The 21,277-nt window shown below is 44.5% G+C and overlaps 1 protein-coding gene across 3 annotated transcripts in view; it reads left to right on the forward strand.

The window, feature by feature from the left end:
- Positions 1-788: 788 nt before the first annotated feature.
- The window catches only part of ZBTB24 (zinc finger and BTB domain containing 24), a 37,451-nt gene continuing 16,962 nt past the window's right edge, over positions 789-21,277 (forward strand). The window contains exon 1 of one of the 3 annotated variants that reach the window (XM_077289562.1): positions 789-1,046. The gene's annotated coding sequence lies outside the window, so the exon portion shown is untranslated. Of the gene's footprint in view, positions 1,066-21,277 lie in introns of all 3 variants that reach the window. The other 2 variants (XM_077289564.1, XM_077289563.1) reach the window with 2 other exon arrangements.

The raw sequence follows: 21,277 nt of genomic DNA on the forward strand, positions 1-21,277 counted from the left end.
TCATGTGCAGCCATTATACAGTATGGAGCATCATGTGTGGTCATTATACAGTATGGAGCACTGTGTGGCCATATTTTTTTGTTTATAATTATTGTATGTGAAACAGTGTGATCAGCAGTGCTAAATGGGTGTGGTTGGGACGTGCATATGGGTGTGACTAATTATGAATGGGTGTGGTCAGAGGTGTAGCCTAAAATTTGCCGCGGCACGCGTTGCGCACCGCAAACTTTGTCCCTCTTTCCCATCTTCAAAAGTTGGGAGGTATGGCTTATCTACAGCATTACAGAATGCTGTAGATAAGCCCCTGATGGCGGTGGCTGCAGCTTATACATGAAAAAGTAGGTGACAGATTCCCTTTAAAAAAAAATTGTTTCATTTGTTGGAAATGTGCCTGAGTTTACGTAAGACAACAGTTTGGCGCTATTTTGTGAAACGTGACTTTTTGTGCTAACAAGCTGTAAAAAGACAAAAGCCCAAACTAAAAATAATCTTTTACTATTTTATACTAAATTCATATACCATGAGTCATTTCGATTAATTTGAGGTAAAAAAAAAAGTACAAAACAAGACAAAAAAGAAAAATGTCAGAAAAAAGAGTGCAGTTAATGAATAGGAGCCTATTTCCTTGTGAAATATTTTATATGAAGAGGCAAACGTGACTTCATGGGTTATACTGCATCCAAGTGTAGGCAAAATATAGGTGTTTAAATTCCTAAAAACGTGAAGAAATGCGCTAAATGACAACCCAGATATCAGTTGTAAAGTGCGCGCCATTAACAAGGTTCTTCTCTGACAGGAAAGGCTTCATGCCGAGTGCAAACTAACGGCATTCCCTGATGTGTCCACGAGAGGGCGCGGTAGGAACGTCACTAGCCTTCCGCCTCCACAGCGTCCCGCCTAGACACCGCTTCACCCTCCTCGTGACGCGCAGCCCACGCTTCCGGCTTTTCAGGGAGGCAGGGCGCATCGTGATGTCATCACCCAGTGGCGGTCACATGAAAGTGATGTCATCAGTTGCTCTGTAGACGCTTCGCCTGTGTATCCGGGTGAGTGAGCGGTTGCGGTGTAAGTTGTGGCGGTCGCTGCGGCTCCTTCCGTTGTGTGTGGGTTGTGCTGCTGCTATTATTTGCAGTTTTCTTCGGGTTATTCGGTGCAGACAGTAATGGCACAGTGGGGGCAGTGAGCTCCGTGAGCCCGGGCAGCAGTGTGTATGGGGAAGCTGCCCTGTGTGGGCACTGCACTGCTGGCCGCCTTACCTCACAGAGCTGTGTATTCTGCTCACTTGTATATTCCACAGACATCATCGTCACTGCCCCATTGGGGTCACACTCTAGGGGTCAGTCTTTGGGGTGTGGGAGGAACCCACACAGACAGGCAAGGGACGGGCACCACGCTGCCAGCCTCCCTGCCCGTCACTGACTGACAGTGACCTGCCATCATTCTCCATGACAGAAAGCTGCTGAAGAGAGAAAGTGTCGGTTGCGATCAGATTGCGCCAGACCCTGGCTGTGTTTTTATTATATTTATATATTATATATAGTTAGTTTTTTTCTTTGTCAGAAGTTTCAAGAATAATACAAATGTGCTACCGTAATAACAATCACCAACAGAGAAGTAGAGCAATAAAGATGGCTGTACAAAACACCAAGAACTGCTTAGTTTAAAAAATATAACTCCATCTATAACAGTCAAACCCAATGTGGATTGCAGTGCCATAGAAACCATTTTCTAATAACACAATAAGTAGAGAAAGAGACAATAATAAAAACAACCTGGAAGAGGAGGAAAGGGAAGGTAGTCGGACAAGGGGTCTTGGATTCAAAAGCTCAGTTTTCCGTGATCGGGGCCCGATAATCACCAGAGGGTCTAAATTCCATCCAGTAAAACCAACTTTTGAAGAAGCACTCATAAATGGTGAGTTTACTCTCAGCATTGCCTCATTCATTTTAGAGCTCGCTGTATTCTTCACTAGGATGACTGGAGTGAGCGCACAGGTCACTCCGTTCCACGCCAGCTGTTCTAGTGAATAAGGCAGTCAGTATTATTATTATTATTTATATTATAGCGCCATTTTTTCCATGGCACTTTACATGTGAGGAGGGGTGTACATAATAAAAACAAGTACAATAATCTTGAACAATACAAGTCACAACTGGTATAGGAGGAGAGGAGACCCTGCCCGTGAGGGCTCACAATCTACAAGGGATGGGTGAGGATACAGTAGGTGAGGATAGAGCTGGTCGTGCAGTGGTTTGGTCGATCAGTGGTTACTGCAGGCAGTATGAGGCGCAAGATAAGCAGATCGCACATCGTACTGGTCATTTATTTATTCAGAAGCTTTCTGTGCATGCACCGTCATGGGGAATGTAGCCCTTGCACTAGATTGAGAACAGGTCACTAAAAGAAAAGAGACCTGTTGGGCACGGAGGATAGGGGAGAGAGGGAGCAGAGCTGTAAGTGCACCGCCTTCCCACTGCACTTGTGGCTTATGTACATAGCTCTGAAACCAGATTTTGAAAGTAAAGCTCAGCATTTCAGGCCCTTACACAGATGCCATTGTATGGGGTAGAAAAGCTAATGACAGGTTTCTTTAACCCCTTCCCGACCCATGACGCCACGTAGGCGTTATGAAAACCCGTGCCAATCCGACCCATGACGCCTATGTGGCGTCATGGAATGATCGCGTCGCTGCAGAGCGGGTGAAAGGGTTAACTCCGATTTCACCCGTTCTGCAGGGACAGGGGGAGTGGTACTTCAGCCCAGGGGGGGTGGCTTCACCCCCCCGTGGCTACGATCGCTCTGATTGGCTGTTGAAAGTGAAACTGCCAATCAGAGCGATTTGTAATATTTCACCTAAAAAACTGGTGAAATATTACAATCCAGCCATGGACGATGCTGCAATATCATCGGCCATGGCTGGAAAACCTGAAGTGACCCCCCCCCCCCCCACCGATCGCCCCCCCAGTGCTCCGTTATGGGGTCCGGTCCCCTCCGTCCTGTGCTCTGCTCCCCCGTCCTCCTGCCCGCTCCCCCCCTGCTCCTATGTCACCCCCCCGTGCTCCGACGCCCGTGCCCCGATCTCCCCCCCCCTTATACTTACCGAGGCTCCCGGTGCCCGTCCGCCTCCTCCATGGGCGCCGCCATCTTCCAAAATGGCGGGCGCATGCTCAGTGCGCCCGCCGAATCTGCCGGCCGGCAGATTCATTACAAAGTACATTTTGATCGCTGTGATAAGTTCTATCACAGCGATCAAAATAAAAAAAATAATAAATAAACCCCCCCCCTTTATCACCCCCATAGGTAGGGACAATAATAAAATAAAGAAAATATTTTTTTTTCTTTTTCCACTAGGGTTAGGGTTAGAACTAGGGTTAGGGTTAGGGGTAGGGTTAGTGTTACGGGTAGGGGTAGGGTTAGGGGTAGGGTTAGGGTTATGGCATGTGCGGATTTGGCCGCGGATCCGCAGCGGATTGGCCGCGGATCCGCAGCGGATTGGCCGCGGATCCGCAGCGGATTGGCCGCTGCGAATTCGTAGCAGTTTTCCATCAGGTTTACAGTACCATGTACACCTATGGAAAACCAAATCCGCTGTGCCCATGGTGCGGAAAATTCCGTGCAGAAACCCTGCGTTGTATTTTCCGCAGCATGTCAATTCTTTGGCGGATTCCGCAGCGTTTTACACCTGTTCCTCAATAGGAAACCGCAGGTGAAATCCGCACAAAAAAACACTGGAAATCTGCTGTAAATCCGCAGGTAAAACGCAGTGCCTTTTACCTGCAGATTTTTCAAAAATCGTGCGGAAAAATCTCACACGAATCCGCAACGTGGGCACATAGCCTTAGGGTTAGGGTTGGAATTAAGGCTAGGGTTGGAAATAGGGTTAAGATTAGGCTTGTGGTTAGGGTTAGGGGTGCGTTGGGGTTACAGTTGTGGTTAGGATTAGGGTTACGGGTGTGTTGCGGTTAGGGTTGTGGTTAGGGGTGTGTTGGGGTTAGGGTTGTGATTAGGGTTATGGCTACAGTTGGGATTAGGATTAGGGGTGTGTTGGGGTTACAGTTGTGGTTAGGGTTGGGATTAGGGTTCGGATTAGGGTTGGAATTAGGGTTACGGGTGTGTTGGGGTTAGGGTTGTGGTTAGGGGTGTGTTGGGGTTAGGGTTGGGATTAGGGTTATGGCTACAGTTGGGATTAGGATTAGGGGTGTGTTGGGGTTAGTGTTGAAGTTAGAATTGAGGGGTTTCCACTGTTTAGGCACATCAGGGGTCTCCAAACGCAACATGGCGCCACCATTGATTCCAGCCAATCTTGCGTTCAAAAAGTCAAATGGTGCTCCCTCCCTTCCAAGCCCCGACGTGCGCCCAAACAGTGGTTTACCCCCACATTTGGGGTACCAGCGTACTCGGGACAAACTGGGCAACAACTGTTGGGGTCCAATTTCTCCTGTTACCCTTGCAAAAATAAAAAATTACTTGCTAAAACATAATTTTTGAGGAAAGAACAATTATTTTTTATTTTCACGGCTCTGCGTTATAAACTTCTGTGAAGCACTTGGGGGTTGAAAGTGGTCACCACACATCTAGATAAGTTCCTTCGGGGGTCTAGTTTCCAAAATGGGGTCACTTGTGGGGTGTTTCTACTGTTTAGGCACATCAGGGGCTCTGCAAATGCAACATGATGCCCGCAGACCATGCCATCAAAGTCTGCATTTCAAATGTCACTACTTCCCTTCCGAGCCCTGACGTGTGCCCAAACAGTGGTTTACCCCCACATAAGGGGTACCAGCACACTCACAACAAACTGGGCAACAAATATTGGGGCCCAATTTCTCCTGTTACCCTTGTGAAAATAAAAAATTGCTTGCTAAAACATCTTTTTTGAGGAAAGAAAAATGATTTTTTATTTTCACGGCTCTGCGTTGTAAACTTCTGTGAAGCACTTGGGGGTTGAACGTGCTCACCACACATCTAGATAAGTTCCTTGGGGGGTCTAGTTTCCAAAATGGGGTCACTTGTGGGGGGTTTCTACTGTTTAGGCATATCAGGGGCTCTGCAAACGTAACATGATGCCCGCAGACCATTCCATCAAAGTCTGCATTCCAAAACGTCACTACTTCCCTTCCGAGCCCCGGCATGTGCCCAAACAGTGGTTTACCCCCATATATGGGGTATCAGCGTACTCAGGAGAAACTGGACAACAACTTTTGGGTCCAATTTCTCCTGTTACTCTTGCAAAAATAAAAAATTCTGGGCTAAAAAAATATTTTTGAGGAAATGAAACACATTTATTATTTTCACGGCTCTGAGTTATAAACTTCTGTGAAGCACTTGGGGGTTCAAAGTGCTCACCACACATCTAGATAAGTTCCCTTGGGGGTCTAGTTTCCAAAATGGAGTCACTTGTGGGGAGTTCCTACTGTTTAGGCACATCAGGGGCTCTGCAAAAGCAACCTGACGCCCGCAGAGCATTCCATCAAAGTCTGCATTTCAAAACGTCACTACTTCCCTTCCGAACCCCGACGTGTGCCAAAACAGTGGTTTACCCCCACATATGGGGTATCAGCGTACTCAGGAGAAACTGGACAACAACTTTTGGGGTCCAATTTCTCCTGTTACCCTTGGGAAAATAAAAAATTGTAGGCTAAAAAATCATTTTTGAGAAAAGAAAAATTATTTTTTATTTTCATTGCTTTGCGTTATAAACTTCTGTGAAGCACTTGGGGGTTCAAAGTGCTCACCACACATCTAGGTTAGTTCCTTTGGAGGTCTAGTTTCCAAAATGGGGTCACTTGTGCGGGAGCTCCAATGTTTAGGCACACAGGGGCTCTCCAAACGCGACATGGTGTCCGCTAATGATTGGAGCTAATTTTCCATTCAAAAAGCCAAATGGCGTGCCTTCCCTTCCGAGCCCTGCCGTGCGCCCAAACAGTGGTTTACCCCCACATATGGGTTATCATCGTACTCAGGACAAACTGGACAACAACATTTGGGGTCCAATTTCTCCTATTACCCTTGGGAAAATAAAAAATTCTGGGCTAAAAATCATTTTTGAGGAAAGAAAAATTATTTTTTATTTTCACGGCTCTGCGTTATAAACTTCTGTGAAGCACCTGGGGGTTATAAGTGCTCACTATGCTTCTAGATAAGTTCCTTGGGGGGTCTAGTTTCCAAAATGGGGTCACTTGTGGAGGAGCTCCAATGTTTAGGCACACAGGGGCATTCCAAAAGCGACATGGTGCCCGCTAAAGATTGGAGCCAATTTTTCATTCAAAAAGTCAAATGGCGCTCCTTCCCTTCCGAGCCCTGCCGTGCGCCCAAACAGTGGTTTACCCCCACATATAAGGTATCAGCGTACTCAGGACAAATTGGACAACAACGTCCGTGGTCCAGTTTCTCCTTTTACCCTTGGGAAAATAAAAAAATTGTTGCTAAAAGATCATTTTTGTGACTAAAAAGTTAAATGTTCATTTTTTACTTCCATGTTGCTTCTGCTGCTGTGAAACACCTGAAGGGTTAATAAACTTCTTGAATGTGGTTTTGAGCACCTTGAGGGGTGCAGTTTTTAGAATGGTGTCACTTTTGGGTATTTTCAGCCATATAGAACCCTCAAAATGACTTCAAATGTGAGGTGGTCCCTAAAAAAAAATGGTTTTGTAAATTTTGTTGTAAAAATGAGAAATCACTGGTCAAATTTTAACCCTTAACTTCCTAGCAAAAAAAAAAATTGTTTCCAAAATTGTGCTGATGTAAAGTAGACATGTGGGAAACGTTATTTATTAACTATTTTGTGTCACATAACTCTGGTTTAACAGCATAAAAATTCAAAATGTGAAAATTGCGAAATTTTCAAAATTTTCGCCAAATTTCCGTTTTTTTCACAAATAAACTCAGAAATTATCGACCTAAATTTACCACTAACATGAAGCCCAATATGTCACGAAAAAACAATCTCAAAATCGCTAGGATCCGTTGAAGCGTTCCTGAGTTATTACCTCATAAAGGGACACTGGTCAGAATTGCAAAAAACGGCAAGGTCATTAAGGCCAAAATAGGCTGGGTCATGAAGGGGTTATCATCATGTTATTAAAGCACCAGTCCGGCATTCTGTTATGTGTTTTTTTTCCACCCGTGGAGTGGCGCTGTAAATGCAAGTCCTGTCTTATACTCTCACACTGGCACCTTCACCGTTTTTCAATGCTGGTCCGATCCTACAGTGCCATCTTGTAAGTGCAGCTTCTGACTACATTACAAGCTCTCAATGGATGTGTATGAGAGCAAGAACTAGACTCTCATAGACTTACATTGATTAGTAACCTCCGGCTCTCTCCATGAATCACTGGAGCCGCTGGCAGGTCACAAACTACAGGAGATGGACCAGAACGACATCGAAAATGGATGAAATGCTATAAGGTGAGTATCAGACGGCAGTGGACTTGGATTTTGAGCACCACTCCAGCAGTGAAATAAAAAACAAAACCTCACCCGGAGTGCTGCTTTAACTTGTCTTAAGCGTCCATCCTTTTCCCCCGCATTCCTCCTACACCTGTTCGTCCCATGAACTTTGTCCAAATACCTACCCCGATTGAATAAAGGACCTCGTTTTCACCGCTCAGGGGTGAGTGCTGCATCTCTTCTGTTAGTCCATGAGCCGGGCCAGATATCGGTACCACCCGGAGTGACTAATTTTCTTTGGTATTTTTAGGTAGATGCATGTCTGTAGTTTATTTTTTGATATGATAGCCCTTACATATACGTAGCTTATTAACCCCTTCAGCCCTAGGCCTATTTGTACCCAAGTGCCTAAGCCAATCTGACCTGTGCCACTTCATGGGCTAATAACTTTGGAACGCTTTCACCTATCCAAGCCATTCTGAGATTGTTTTCTCGTGACATATTGTACTTCACGTCAGTGCTAAATGGGAGTCAATATATTTTACCTTTCTATATAAAAAAATGCTAAATATTCGGAAATTTTGGAAAAATCGGCAATTTTTTAACTTTGAAATTCTCTGCTTTTTACAAAAATACTGATACCCCCCATAATAGTTATTAATTTACACTCCCCACATGTTTACTTCATATTGGCATCATTTTGAAAATGAAACCTTATTGTTTTACGACGTAATAGGGCTTATAGTTTTATGCGCAATTTTTCACATTTACAGCAAAACCCACTTTTCAAAGGACCAAGTCACTTCTGAAGTCACTTTAAGGGGCTTACATAACAGAAACCACCCATAAATTACCCCATTTTGCAAACTACACCCCTCAAGCTGTTCAAAACTCATTTTTAAAAACTGTTAACCCTTTAGGTGTTCCACAGGAATTTTAGCAGAATGAAGGCGAAATTTCAAAATTTCATTTTTTTTCCAGATATTACATTGTAATCCAATTTTACCTGCAACCTAGCAAGGGTTAACGGCAAACCCAAACTTGGTTACCCTAATTCTGCAGTTTATAGAAACACCCCACATGTACTCGTAAACTAAAGTATGGGCACACAGCACAGCTCAACACGGAAGGAGCGCTATGTGGTTTTTGGGTGGCGGATTCACTGGAAGAAATCTAGGGGGCCATGTCACATTTGAAGGCTGCCTGAGGTACCCCCACAGTGGAAACACCAAAAAGTGACCCTATTTTGGAAACTACACCCCCAAGGAATCTTTTAGGGGGTATAGTGACCACTTTGACCCAACCAGTGTTTCACAGTAGTTGGAAACACTTGGTTGAGAAAATGGAAAAAGTGCATTTTTTACATGAAGGTGTCATTTTAGGCTCATTTTTTTATTTTTAAGAGGTGTACCAGCAAAAAATGCACCCCACTATTTGTTCACCAATCTCTCCCGAACACAACAACACCCGATATGTTGTCGTACACTGCAGTATTGGGGAACGGCAGGCCTCGGAAGGGAAGGAGCGCCAAATGACTTTTGGAGTGCAAATTTTACTGGAAGAAATCTAGGGGGCTATGTCACATTTGAAGACACCCTGAGGTGCCCCAACACACGCACACACACTGACACATACACGTACACACTGACACATACATGGTCGAGACCATGCTGGCCCTGGTTCGAGCTTCAAGAGAAGGCAACTGGATGCTTCACCTAGGAGCAATCCGACAGATGATACCATGGTGTTTTGCCTATGACAAGGTCAACTATGCCCGATACCTAACCTATTACTATGCCACAATGTCTCGGCTGCCCATAGAACACCCAGAGGTCCATGAATACTTCATGCAAGGTGGCTTTTCGGTCCAGATCGGTAGCAAGAATCCTTTTGGACGAATTCCTGTGGACCAGACCATTGAAGAGACAATCAACAAAGACACCCAGACACCAGGGGGCACAAAAGGCTTCAGCCTCAAAGTTGGAGCTGTTTCCAGGTTCTACCTGACATCAGAGTACCGCAGTATGTACTTGAGGCAGCTGAGGGCCCTGGTAGGCCAACAATATACTGACTTCAGCCATTCAGACCTACAGGTGTCTAGGATTAGAAGAGATGAAGCCGATGTCCAATCTTTCGTTCAACTGCTGGAGACAGGTTGGGTGAACCCCTTCAACAAAGAGCATAATGGTGAACTTATCAGTTTGTCAACAGCGACTGTAGCACCACCAGATGTAGCCAAAGACCTTCAAGGGGCATACAGTATAGGAGAGGATGCATATCAAACATTCAAGGATGAGCGTTTGGGTACCGATAAGCCAACTACATTGTTTCATGACAAGATGACGAAGAACAAACTTAAAACGTTCTCTAACATCCAAATGAAGACACGCAGACAAGGTCTTGGCAAGGAGGTAATTTTGAAGGCTGACAGAAACCTATTTGGCCAGATGATACTTGTAGCTGAGAACAGAAAGCTACAAATGAGTGATGTCTTGACTCATCCCCTGGGTCCATTGCCATGGGCACTTGCCAATGGTGATGGGTCTATCCGCAAGACCAACAAGGCTGCCCTCGCAAGGGAGTTGGAGAGGAATGCTCGTCCTGCAGAAGTGATCCCCGAGCCCTCTGCAACCATCATTGATGGGATGAGCCTGGTTCAGAAACTGAAGGGAAACAATGCAACATTTGGCCAGCTAGCAGGCACAGCAATGAGTCGCGCTATCCATGAGGGTGCTAAGAGCAAGCGCATTGATATTGTCTTTGACGTCTACAAGGAGACATCCATCAAAGATACAGAAAGAGTCAACAGATATGAAGGCACAGGGATCCATTTCAAGAACATTCAACATGGGCACAACATCCAGCAGTGGAAAAAGCTTCTAAGTAGTTCCTCCAACAAGGCAAGTCTCATAAAGTTTCTGGTAGAAGAATGGAAGGCGAAACACCACAGGGAGAAGCTTGAGGAGAAGGAGCTGTATGTCACATGTGAGCAGCTCTGCTTTAAGATCACCAAAGAACAGTGGGAAGAGGCTGCTGACCTTAAGTCAAATCAAGAAGAAGCAGACACACGCCTCCTTCTCCATGCTCTTCATGCAGCAGAATCTGGTTACAAGTCGGTCATCATCACTTCGGAGGATACTGATGTCATGGTCCTGTGTCTGGGCATGTGCCACAAAATCCCATCCCACCTGTTCCAGAAATGCGGTACACAGAACCGGACAAGATTCCTGGATATCACCACTCTGAGCCGAACATTGGGAGGCAGCGTATGTGATTCATTGATTGGTATGCATGCATTTACAGGCTGTGACACCGTCAGTGCATTCGCTGGCCGTGGGAAGATGACGACACTCAAGCAGTTGAAGATGAACAAGACATACCAGGATGCCTTTCAGGAAGTTGGTCGTTCATGGGAAGTGTCTACCGAACTTTTTGAGAAGTTACAGGAAATCACCTGCCACATGTACCTGCCAACTACCCAAACAACTGAGGTAAACAGGCTCCGTTATCAGCTGTTCTGTGCCAGACGTGGAGTGGTAGAGTCAAGTCAACTCCCTCCTTGCCAGGACTGCCTTTTCATGCATGCACTGCGTGCAAACTACCAGGCTGCGATCTGGAGGAGAAGTCTGCAGAGCCAGCCATGGGTTGCAAACCCAACAGACTGCGGTTGGATGATAGATAACGACGGAAAGCTTGTTGTCAAGTGGATGCAAGGGGCACCAGCACCAGAAGCTATTATACAGCTACTGTCCTGCAAGTGTGTGCGGTCATGTGAACTTCCTCAGTGTACTTGCCTCAGCAATGGCCTGAAGTGCACAGACATGTGCAGATTACAGACATGCCAGAACAAGGGTACTGAAGACGAGCCAGTAGAACAACAGTCAGATTCAGAGTCCGATGTTGAAGATATTATGGAGTAACATATATATATATATATATATATATATATATATATATATATATATATATATATATATATATATATATATATATATATGCACATGACATGTTCAGTGTGTATTTACATAACTTGGATTAAATTTTGTTACAAATACTACATCTAGTCACTCCGGGTGGTACCGATATCGTCATATTTGGTTCTTGGCTCATGCTAAAATTCCTGTGGAACACCTAAAGGGTTAACAGTTTTTAAAAATGAGTTTTGAACAGCTTGAGGGGTGTAGTTTGCAAAATGGGGTAATTTATGGGTGGTTTCTGTTATGTAAGCCCCTTAAAGTGACTTCAGAAGTGACTTGGTCCTTTGAAAAGTGGGTTTTGCTGTAAATGTGAAAAATTGCGCATAAAACTATAAGCCCTATTACGTCGTAAAACAATAAGGTTTCATTTTCAAAATGATGCCAATATGAAGTAAACATGTGGGGAGTGTAAATTAATAACTATTATGGGGGGTATCAGTATTTTTGTAAAAAGCAGAGAATTTCAAAGTTAAAAAATTGCCGATTTTTCCAAAATTTCCGAATATTTAGCATTTTTTTATATAGAAAGGTAAAATATATTGACTCCCATTTAGCACTGACGTGAAGTACAATATGTCACGAGAAAACAATCTCAGAATGGCTTGGATAGGTGAAAGCGTTCCAAAGTTATTAGCCCATGAAGTGGCACAGGTCAGATTGGCTTAGGCACTTGGGTACAAATAGGCCTAGGGCTGAAGGGGTTAATAAGCTACGTATATGTAAGGGCTATCATATCAAAAAATAAACTACAGACATGCATCTACCTAAAAATACCAAAGAGAATTAGTCACTCCGCTTGGTACCGATATCGTCAAATTTGGTTCTTGGCTCATGGACTATGTGTACTCTTCAGTTGGATGTGTTTCCTTCATGCCGTGCACCATTAACTCAGAGCTTCCATACCGCTGTTCAGAAAGAGCCGTTCATCTCGAGCGACAGATGTTAATTGCTTGACCTTAGTGCCATTCGTTTTGTTTTTTTTGTTTTTAACTTGTCTTATTCTGACAGTCATGTGACATTTTCTTCTCCTTTTATCTGTAAAGATACATTCAGCACTTTCCCTGTTGGGGGATTTGAGATTACAGCTGTCAATACAGTGCCAAAGGCTGCTACAATAATATAGTCTGTGTCTCATCTATGCTGTGGACATATCAGAACAGTTTATTATAAGGAATCCATTTGAAGGAGTTGTCCACACTGGAGACAATTTTTTTTCTTAAGTGCATGTATTTGGGGCTAAAAAATTGTTGTTTGATTTCATTAAAATGTTACATTGTTTTACTTTGTTTAAATTTTCACCAGGTTTGTTTCTGTGCACATTCATCTTTGATGTGGTGTAAAGTCGCAAACCAGGTGAGAGGAGCTCCGAAAAAGACTTTAACCCCTTCATGACCTTGCCGTTTTTTGCAATTCTGACCAGTGTCCCTTTATGAGGTAATAACTCAGGAACGCTTCAACGGATCCTAGCGATTCTGAGATTGTTTTTTTCGTGACATATTGGGCTTCATGTTAGTGGTAAATTTAGGTCGATAATTTCTGAGTTTATTTGTGAAAAAAGCGGAAATTTGGCAAAAATTTTGAAAATTTCGCAATTTTCACATTTTGAATTTTTATTCTGTTAAACCAGAGAGTTATGTGACACAAAATAGTTAATAAATAACATTTCCCACATGTCTACTTTACATCAGCACAATTTTGGAAACAAATTTTTTTTTGCTAGGAAGTTATAAGGGTTAAAATTTGACCAGTGATTTCTCATTTTTACAACAAAATTTACAAAACCATTTTTTTTAGGGACCACCTCACATTTGAAGTCAGTTTGAGGGTTCTATATGGCTGAAAATACCCAAAAGTGACACCATTCTAAAAACTGCACCCCTCAAGGTGCTCAAAACCACATTCAAGAAGTTTATTAACCCTTCAGGTGTTTCACAGCAGCAGAAGCAACATGGAAGTAAAAAATGAACATTTAACTTTTTAGTCACAAAAATGATATTTTAGCAAAAAAATTTTTATTTTCCCAAGGGTAAAAGGAGAAACTGGACCATGGACGTTGTTGTCCAATTTGTCCTGAGTACGCTGATACCTCATATGTGGGGGTAAACCACTGTTTGGGCGCACGGCAGGGCTCGGAAGGGAAGGAGCGCCATTTGACTTTTTCAATGAAAAATTGGCTCCAATCTTTAGCGGACACCATGTCGCGTTTGGAGAGCCCCCGTGTGCCTAAACATTGGAGCTCCCCCACAAGTGACCCCATTTTGGAAACTAGACCCCCCAAGGAACTTATCTAGAAGCATAGTGAGCACTTTAAACCCCCAGGTGCTTCACAAGTTGATCCGCAAAAATGAAAAAGTACTTTTTTTTCACACAAAATTTCTTTTAGCCTCAATTCTTTCATTTTCACATGGGCAACAGGATAAAATGGATCCTAAAATTTGTTGGGCAATTTCTCCTGAGTATGCCGATACCTCATATGTGGGGGTAAACCACTGTTTGGGTGCACGGCAAGGCTCGGAAGGGGAGGCGTGCCATTTGACTTTTTGAATGGAAAATTAGCTCCAATCGTTAGCGGACACCATGTCGCGTTTGGAGAGCCCCTGTGTGCCTAAACATTGGAGCTCCCCTACAAGTGACCCCATTTTGGAAACTAGACCCCCCAAGGAACTTATCTAGATGCATAGTAAACACTTATAACCCCCAGGTGCTTCACAGAAGTTTATAACGCAGAGCCGTGAAAATAAAAAAATAATTTTTCTTTCCTCAAAAATGATTTTTAGCCCAGAATTTTTTATTTTCCCAAGGGTAATAGGAGAAATTGGACCCCAAATGTTGTTGTCCAGTTTGTCCTGAGTACGATGATACCCCATATGTGGGGGTAAACCACTGTTTGGGCGCACGGCAGGGCTCGGAAGGGAAGGCACGCCATTTGGCTTTTTGAATGGAAAATTAGCTCCAATCATTAGCGGACACCATGTCGCGTTTGGAGAGCCCCTGTGTGCCTAAACATTGGAGCTCCCGCACAAGTGGCCCCATTTTGGAAACTAGACCTCCCAAGGAACTAATCTAGATGTGTGGTGAGCACTTTGAACCCCCAAGTGCTTCACAGAAGTTTATAACGCAGAGCCATGAAAATAAAAAATAATTTTTCTTTTCTCAAAAATGATTTTTTAGCCCACAATTTTTTATTTTCCCAAGGGTAATAGGAGAAATTGGACCCCAAAAGTTGTTTTCCAGTTTCTCCTGAGTACGATGATACCCCATATGTGGGGGTAAACCACTGTTTTGGCACACGTCGGGGTTCGGAAGGGAAGTAGTGACGTTTTGAAATGCAGACTTTGATGGAATGCTCTGCGGGCGTCAGGTTGTGTTTGCAGAGCCCCTGATGTGCCTAAACAGTAGGAACTCCCCACAATTGACTCCATTTTGGAAACTAGACCCCCAAGGGAACTTATCTAGATGTGTAGTGAGCACTTTGAACCCCCAAGTGCTTCACAGAAGTTTATAACGCAGAGCCGTGAAAATAAAAAATGTGTTTCCTTTCCTCAAAAATATTTTTTTAGCCCAGAATTTTTTATTTTTGCAAGAGTAACAGGAGAAATTGGACCCCAAAAGTTGTTGTCCAGTTTCTCCTGAGTACGCTGATACCCCATATGTGGGGGTAAACCACTGTTTGGGTACATGCCGGGGCTCGGAAGGGAAGTAGTGACGTTTTGGAATGCAGACTTTGATGGAATGGTCTGCGGGCATCATGTTACGTTTGCAGAGCCCCTGATATGCCTAAACAGTAGAAACCCCCCACAAGTGACCCCATTTTGGAAACTAGACCCCCCAAGGAACTTACCTAGATGTGTGGTGAGCACGGTCAACCCCCAAGTGCTTCACAGAAGTTTACAACGCAGAGCCGTGAAAATAAAAAATCATTTTTCTTTCCTCAAAAAAAGATGTTTTAGCAAGCAATTTTTTATTTTCACAAGGGTAACAAGAGAATTTGGACCCCAATATTTGTTGCCCAGTTTGTTGTGAGTACGCTGATACCCCATATGTGGGGGTAAACCACTGTTTGGGCACACGTCAGGGCTCGGAAGGGAAGTAGTGACATTTGAAATGCAGACTTTGATGGAATGGTCTGCGGGCGTCACATTGCATTTGCAGAGCCCCTGATGTGCCTAAACAGTAGAAACACCCCACAAGTGACCCCATTTTGGAAACTAGACCCCCGAAGGAACTTATCTAGATGTGTGGTGAGCACTTTCAACCCCCAAGTGCTTCACAGAAGTTTATAACGCAGAGCCGTGAAAATAAAAAATAATTGTTCTTTCCTCAAAAATTATGTTTTAGCAAGTAATTTTTTATTTTTGCAAGGGTAACAGGAGAAATTGGACCCCAACAGTTGTTGCCCAGTTTGTCCTGAGTACGCTGGTACCCCAAATGTGGGGGTAAACCACTGTTTGGGCGCACGTCGGGGCTTGGAAGGGCGGGAGCACCATTTGACTTTTTGAACGCAAGATTGGCTGGAATCAATGGTGGCGCCATGTTGCGTTTGGAGACCCCTGATGTGCCTAAAACAGTGGAAACCCCTCAATTCTAACTTCAACACTTACCCCAACACACCCCTAATCCTAATCCCAACTGTAGCCATAACCCTAATCACAACCCTAACCCCAACACACCCCTAACCACAACCCTAACCGCAACACAACCGTAACCCTAATTCCAACCCTAATCCTAACCCTAATCCCAACCGTAACCCTAATCCCAACCCTAACCACAACTGTAACCCCAACACACCCCTAACCCTATCCGTAACCCTAACCACAAGCCTATTCTTAACCCTATTTCCAACCCTAGCCCTAATTCCAACCCTAACCCTAAGGGTATGTGCCCACGTTGCGGATTCGTGTGAGATTTTTCCGCACGATTTTTGAAAAATCTGCAGGTAAAAGGCACTGCGTTTTGCCTGCGGATTTACAGCAGATTTCCAGTGTTTTTTTGTGCGGATTTCACCTGCGGATTCCTATTGAGGAACAGGTGTAAACCGCTGCAGAATCCGCACAAAGAATTGACATGCTGCGGAAAATACAATGCAGCGTTTCTGCACGGAATTTTCCGCACCATGGGCACAGCAGATTTGGTTTTCCTTAGGTGTACATGGTACTGTAAACCTGATGGAAAACTGCTTCGAATTCGCAGCGGCAAATCCGCTGCGAATCCGCGGCCAATCCGCTGCCAATCCGCTGCGGATCCGCGGCCAATCCGCTGCAGATCCGCGGCCAATCCGCTGCCAATCCGCTGCGGATCCGCTGCCGATCCGCTCTGTGTGCACATGCCATAACCCTACCCCTAACCCTTACCCTACCCGTAACCCTAACCCTACCCCTACCCCTAGTTCTAACCCTAACCCTAGTGGTAAAAGAAAAAAAAATATTTTCTTTATTTTATTATTGTCCCTACCTATGGGGGTGATAAAGGGGGGGGTTTATTTATTATTTTTTTATTTTGATCGCTGTGGTAGAACCTACCACAGCGATCAAAATGTACCTGTAACGAATCTGCCAGCCTGCAGATTCGGCGGGCGTACTGAGCATGTGCCCGCCATTTTCCAAGATGGCGGCGCCCAGCGAGGAGACGGCCGGACACCGGGAGGATCGGTAAGTATGAGGGGGTGGTGGGGGGGGTGGATCGGAGCACAGGGGGGGGGGGATCGGAGGACGGGGGGAGCGGACAGGAGCACGGGGGAGCGGACAGGAGCACGGGGGAGCGAACAGGGGGACGGAGGGGGGTACCTGACAGAACGGACGACTGGGGAGGAGATCGGGGGCGGTGGGGGGGGCCAGTACATGATTTCCAGCCATGGCAGATGCTATTGCAGCATCGGCCATGGCTGGATTGCAATATTTCACCTTTTTCATAGGTGAAATATTGCAAATTGCTCTGATTGGCTGTTGCACTTTCAACAGCCAATCAGAGCGATCGTAGCCACGTGGGGGCAAAGCCACCCCCCCTAGGCTGAAATACAACTCCCCCTCTCCCTGCAGATCGGGTAAAATAGGAATTAACCCTTTCACCCGATCTGCAGGGATGCGATCATTCCATGACGCCGCATAGGCGTCATGGGTCGGGAAGGGGTTAAAACTCCCATTGGATCATCAGTATGACCGATCATCAATTATCTAATTCTGCAGCCAGCAATAGTGCATCATGCAGACCTTGGATAGGTTAAAAAAATGTTGCACTGTTGTTTTCTTAAACACAATTGCCAAAAAATTATTTTTAGTAAAATATATATATATATATATATATATATATATATATATATACACACTCACCGGCCACTTTATTAGGTACACCTGTCCAACTTCTTGTTAACACTTAATTTCTAATCAGCCAATCACATGGCGGCAACTCAGTGCATTTAGGCATGTAGACATGGTCAAGACAATCTCCTGCAGTTCAAACCGAGCATCAGTATGGGGAAGAAAGGTGATTTGAGTGCCTTTGAACGTGGCATGGTTGTTGGTGCCAGAAGGGCTGGTCTGAGTATTTCAGAAACTGCTGATCTACTGGGATTTTCACGCACAACCATCTCTAGGGTTTACAGAGAATGGTCCGAAAAAGAAAAAAAATCCAGTGAGCGGCAGTTCTGTGGGCGGAAATGCCTTGTTGATGCCAGAGGTCAGAGGAGAATGGGCAGACTGGTTCGAGCTGATAGAAAGGCAACAGTGACTCAAATCGCCCCCCCGTTACAACCAAGGTAGGCCTAAGAGCATCTCTGAACGCACAGTGCGTCGAACTTTGAGGCAGATGGGCTACAGCAGCAGAAGACCACACCGGGTACCACTCCTTTCAGCTAAGAACAGGAAACTGAGGCTACAATTTGTACAAGCTCATCGAAATTGGACAGTAGAAGATTGGAAAAACGTTGCTTGGTCTGATGAGTCTCGATTTCTGCTGCGACATTCGGATGGTAGGGTCAGAATTTGGCGTAAACAACATGAAAGCATGGATCCATCCTGCCTTGTATGGAGCATCTTTGGGATGTGCAGCCGACAAATCTGCGGCAACTGTGTGATGCCATCATGTCAATATGGACCAAAATCTCTGAGGAATGCTTCCAGCACCTTGTTGAATCTATGCCACGAAGAATTGAGGCAGTTCTGAAGGCAAAAGGGGGTCCAACCCGTTACTAGCATGGTGTACCTAATAAAGTGGCCGGTGAGTGTATGTATATATATATATATATATACAGTGCCTACAAGTAGTATTCAACCCCCTGCAGATTTCGCAGGTTTACACATTTGGAGTTAACTTGGCATTGTGACATTTGGACTGTAGATCAGCTTGGAAGTGTGAAATGCACTGCAGCAAAAAAGAATGTTATTTCTTTGTTTATTTTTTTTTTTAAATTGGGAAAAGTCTTTTCAGAGGGTCATTTATTATTCAACCCCTCAACCCACCAGAATTCTGTTTGGTTCCCCTAAAGTATTAAGAAGTAGTTCAGGCACAAAGAACAATGAGCTTCACATGTTGGGATTAATTATCTCTTTTTCCAGCCTTTTCTGACTATTTAAGACCCTCCCCAAACTTGTGAACAGCACTCATACATGGTCAACATGGGTAAGACAAAGGAGCATTCCAAGGCCATCAGAGACAAGATCGTGGAGGGTCACAAGGCTGGCAAGGGGTACAAAACCCTTTCCAAGGAGTTGGGCCTACCTGTCTCCACTGTTGGGAGCATCATCCGGAAGTGGAAGGCTTATGGAACTACTGTTAGCCTTCCACGGCCTGGACAGCCTTTGAAAGTTTCCTCCCGTGCCGAGGCCAGGCTTGTCCGAAGAGTCAAGGCTAACCCAAGGACAACAAGGAAGGAGCTCCGGGAAGATCTCATGGCAGTGGGGACATTGGTTTCAGTCAATACCATAAGTAACGTACTCCACCGCAATGGTCTCCGTTCCAGACTAGCCCGTAAGGTACCTTTACTTTCAAAGCGTCATGTCAAGGCTCGTCTACAGTTTGCTCATGATCACTTGGAGGACTCTGAGACTGACTGGTTCAAGGTTCTCTGGTCTGATGAGACCAAGATCGAGATCTTTGGTGCCAACCACACACGTGACGTTTGGAGACTGGATGGCACTGCATACGACCCCAAGAATACCATCCCTACAGTCAAGCATGGTGGTGGCAGCATCATGCTGTGGGGCTGATTCTCAGCCAAGGGTCCTGGCCATCTGGTCCGCATCCATGGAAAGATGGATAGCACGGCCTACCTGGAGATTTTGGCCAAGAACCTCCGCTCCTCCATCAAGGATCTTAAGATGGGTCGTCATTTCATCTTCCAACAAGACAACGACCCAAAGCACACAGCCAAGAAAACCAAGGCCTGGTTCAAGAGGGAAAAAATCAAGGTGTTGCAGTGGCCTAGTCAGTCTCCTGACCTTAACCCAATTGAAAACTTGTGGAAGGAGCTCAAGATTAAAGTCCACATGAGACACCCAAAGAACCTAGAGAACTTGGAGAAGATCTGCATGGAGGAGTGGGCCAAGATAACTCCAGAGACCTGTGCCGGCCTGATCAGGTCTTATAAAAGACGATTATTAGCTGGAATTGCAAACAAAGGTTATTCCACAAAATATTAAACCTAGGGGTTGAATAATAATTGACCCACACTTTTATGTTTAAAATGTATAAAAATTTAACTGAGCAACAAAACTTTTTGGTTTGTAAGATTTATGCATCTGTTAATAAATCCTGCTCTTGTTTGAAGGCTCTAACTTATTTGCATCTTATTAAACCTGCTAAATCTGCAGGGGGTTGAATACTACTTGTAGGCATTGTGTGTATATATGTGTGTGTGTATATATATATATATATATATATATATATATATATCTCATACATTCATAGGGGTCTTCTCAAGCTGTCATTTTAGCAGCTGGAGCTATGCAGTCTAACTTCCTGATCTCTGGTAGGGTGGCTCTCCTCCAGGTGAGCAGCAAGAACTGTGCTACGTGCCTGGACAATATACTACGTGGACATGCATATTCTAGAATAGCTGATGCGTTAGAATCGGGCCACCATCTAGTTAATAAATACTTATGTAGGATTTCACACAAACGCTAGTGTGAAACCGGCCTTAACTGGCTAGTTATTGTAGGAGCTACCTGATGTAAGAGAAGTATTGGACATATGTTGTATATCCGTTGTCTCTCATTGATTTCTCCTCAGTGATCTGATAATTCTGATTATGTTATAGAATTGCTAAATATGCAGTTCTCTAAATGGTTATTATAATAACTTGTTGGAACCGTCTACTGAGGATCTCCCCCAAATGCCGTCCAGATCTTGTATTAATAAATAATAATGATATTTAGGTGGCCTTGTTTCATTTTCTGCCCTTGTTCTGCACCATTTGGACACTAAGGATTGTAACATTATTTGTCATTCAGCCTTCTGACACTTTTGTATATTTCAGGAAAATACTACGTGGCTGGGCAATATACTACGTGACTGGGCAATATACTACGTGACTGGGCAATATACTACATGGCTGGGCAATATACTACGTGGCTGGGCAATATACTACGTGGACATGCATATTCTAGAATACCCGATGCGTTAGAATCGGGCCACCATCTAGTTAGAACTATAAAGCTCCGCACACGCTCTGCTGTAACATGGTCAGCTCTCAGTGGCTTGTTCTGGAGTCTACACTATCGCTGTCATTGCACATAGAGATAATAGGGAATTTGAACAAGCACATGGCTCCAGTTATTGAGTGTGGAGACCTGATCTAGGAGAATCTGATGATCTGTGCTTGTGATTTTTGCAAGATTTATCACAGTAGGTTGTCAGGAGTTGAGAGGGAGGTTAGCGCCTAACTGCTGTATAGAAATCAATGAGATGGAGAGAGGTGGCTG

The sequence above is a fragment of the Ranitomeya variabilis genome, chromosome 2, assembly GCF_051348905.1.
Source record: "Ranitomeya variabilis isolate aRanVar5 chromosome 2, aRanVar5.hap1, whole genome shotgun sequence".
In the NCBI taxonomy this organism is placed as follows: Eukaryota; Metazoa; Chordata; class Amphibia; order Anura; family Dendrobatidae; genus Ranitomeya; species Ranitomeya variabilis.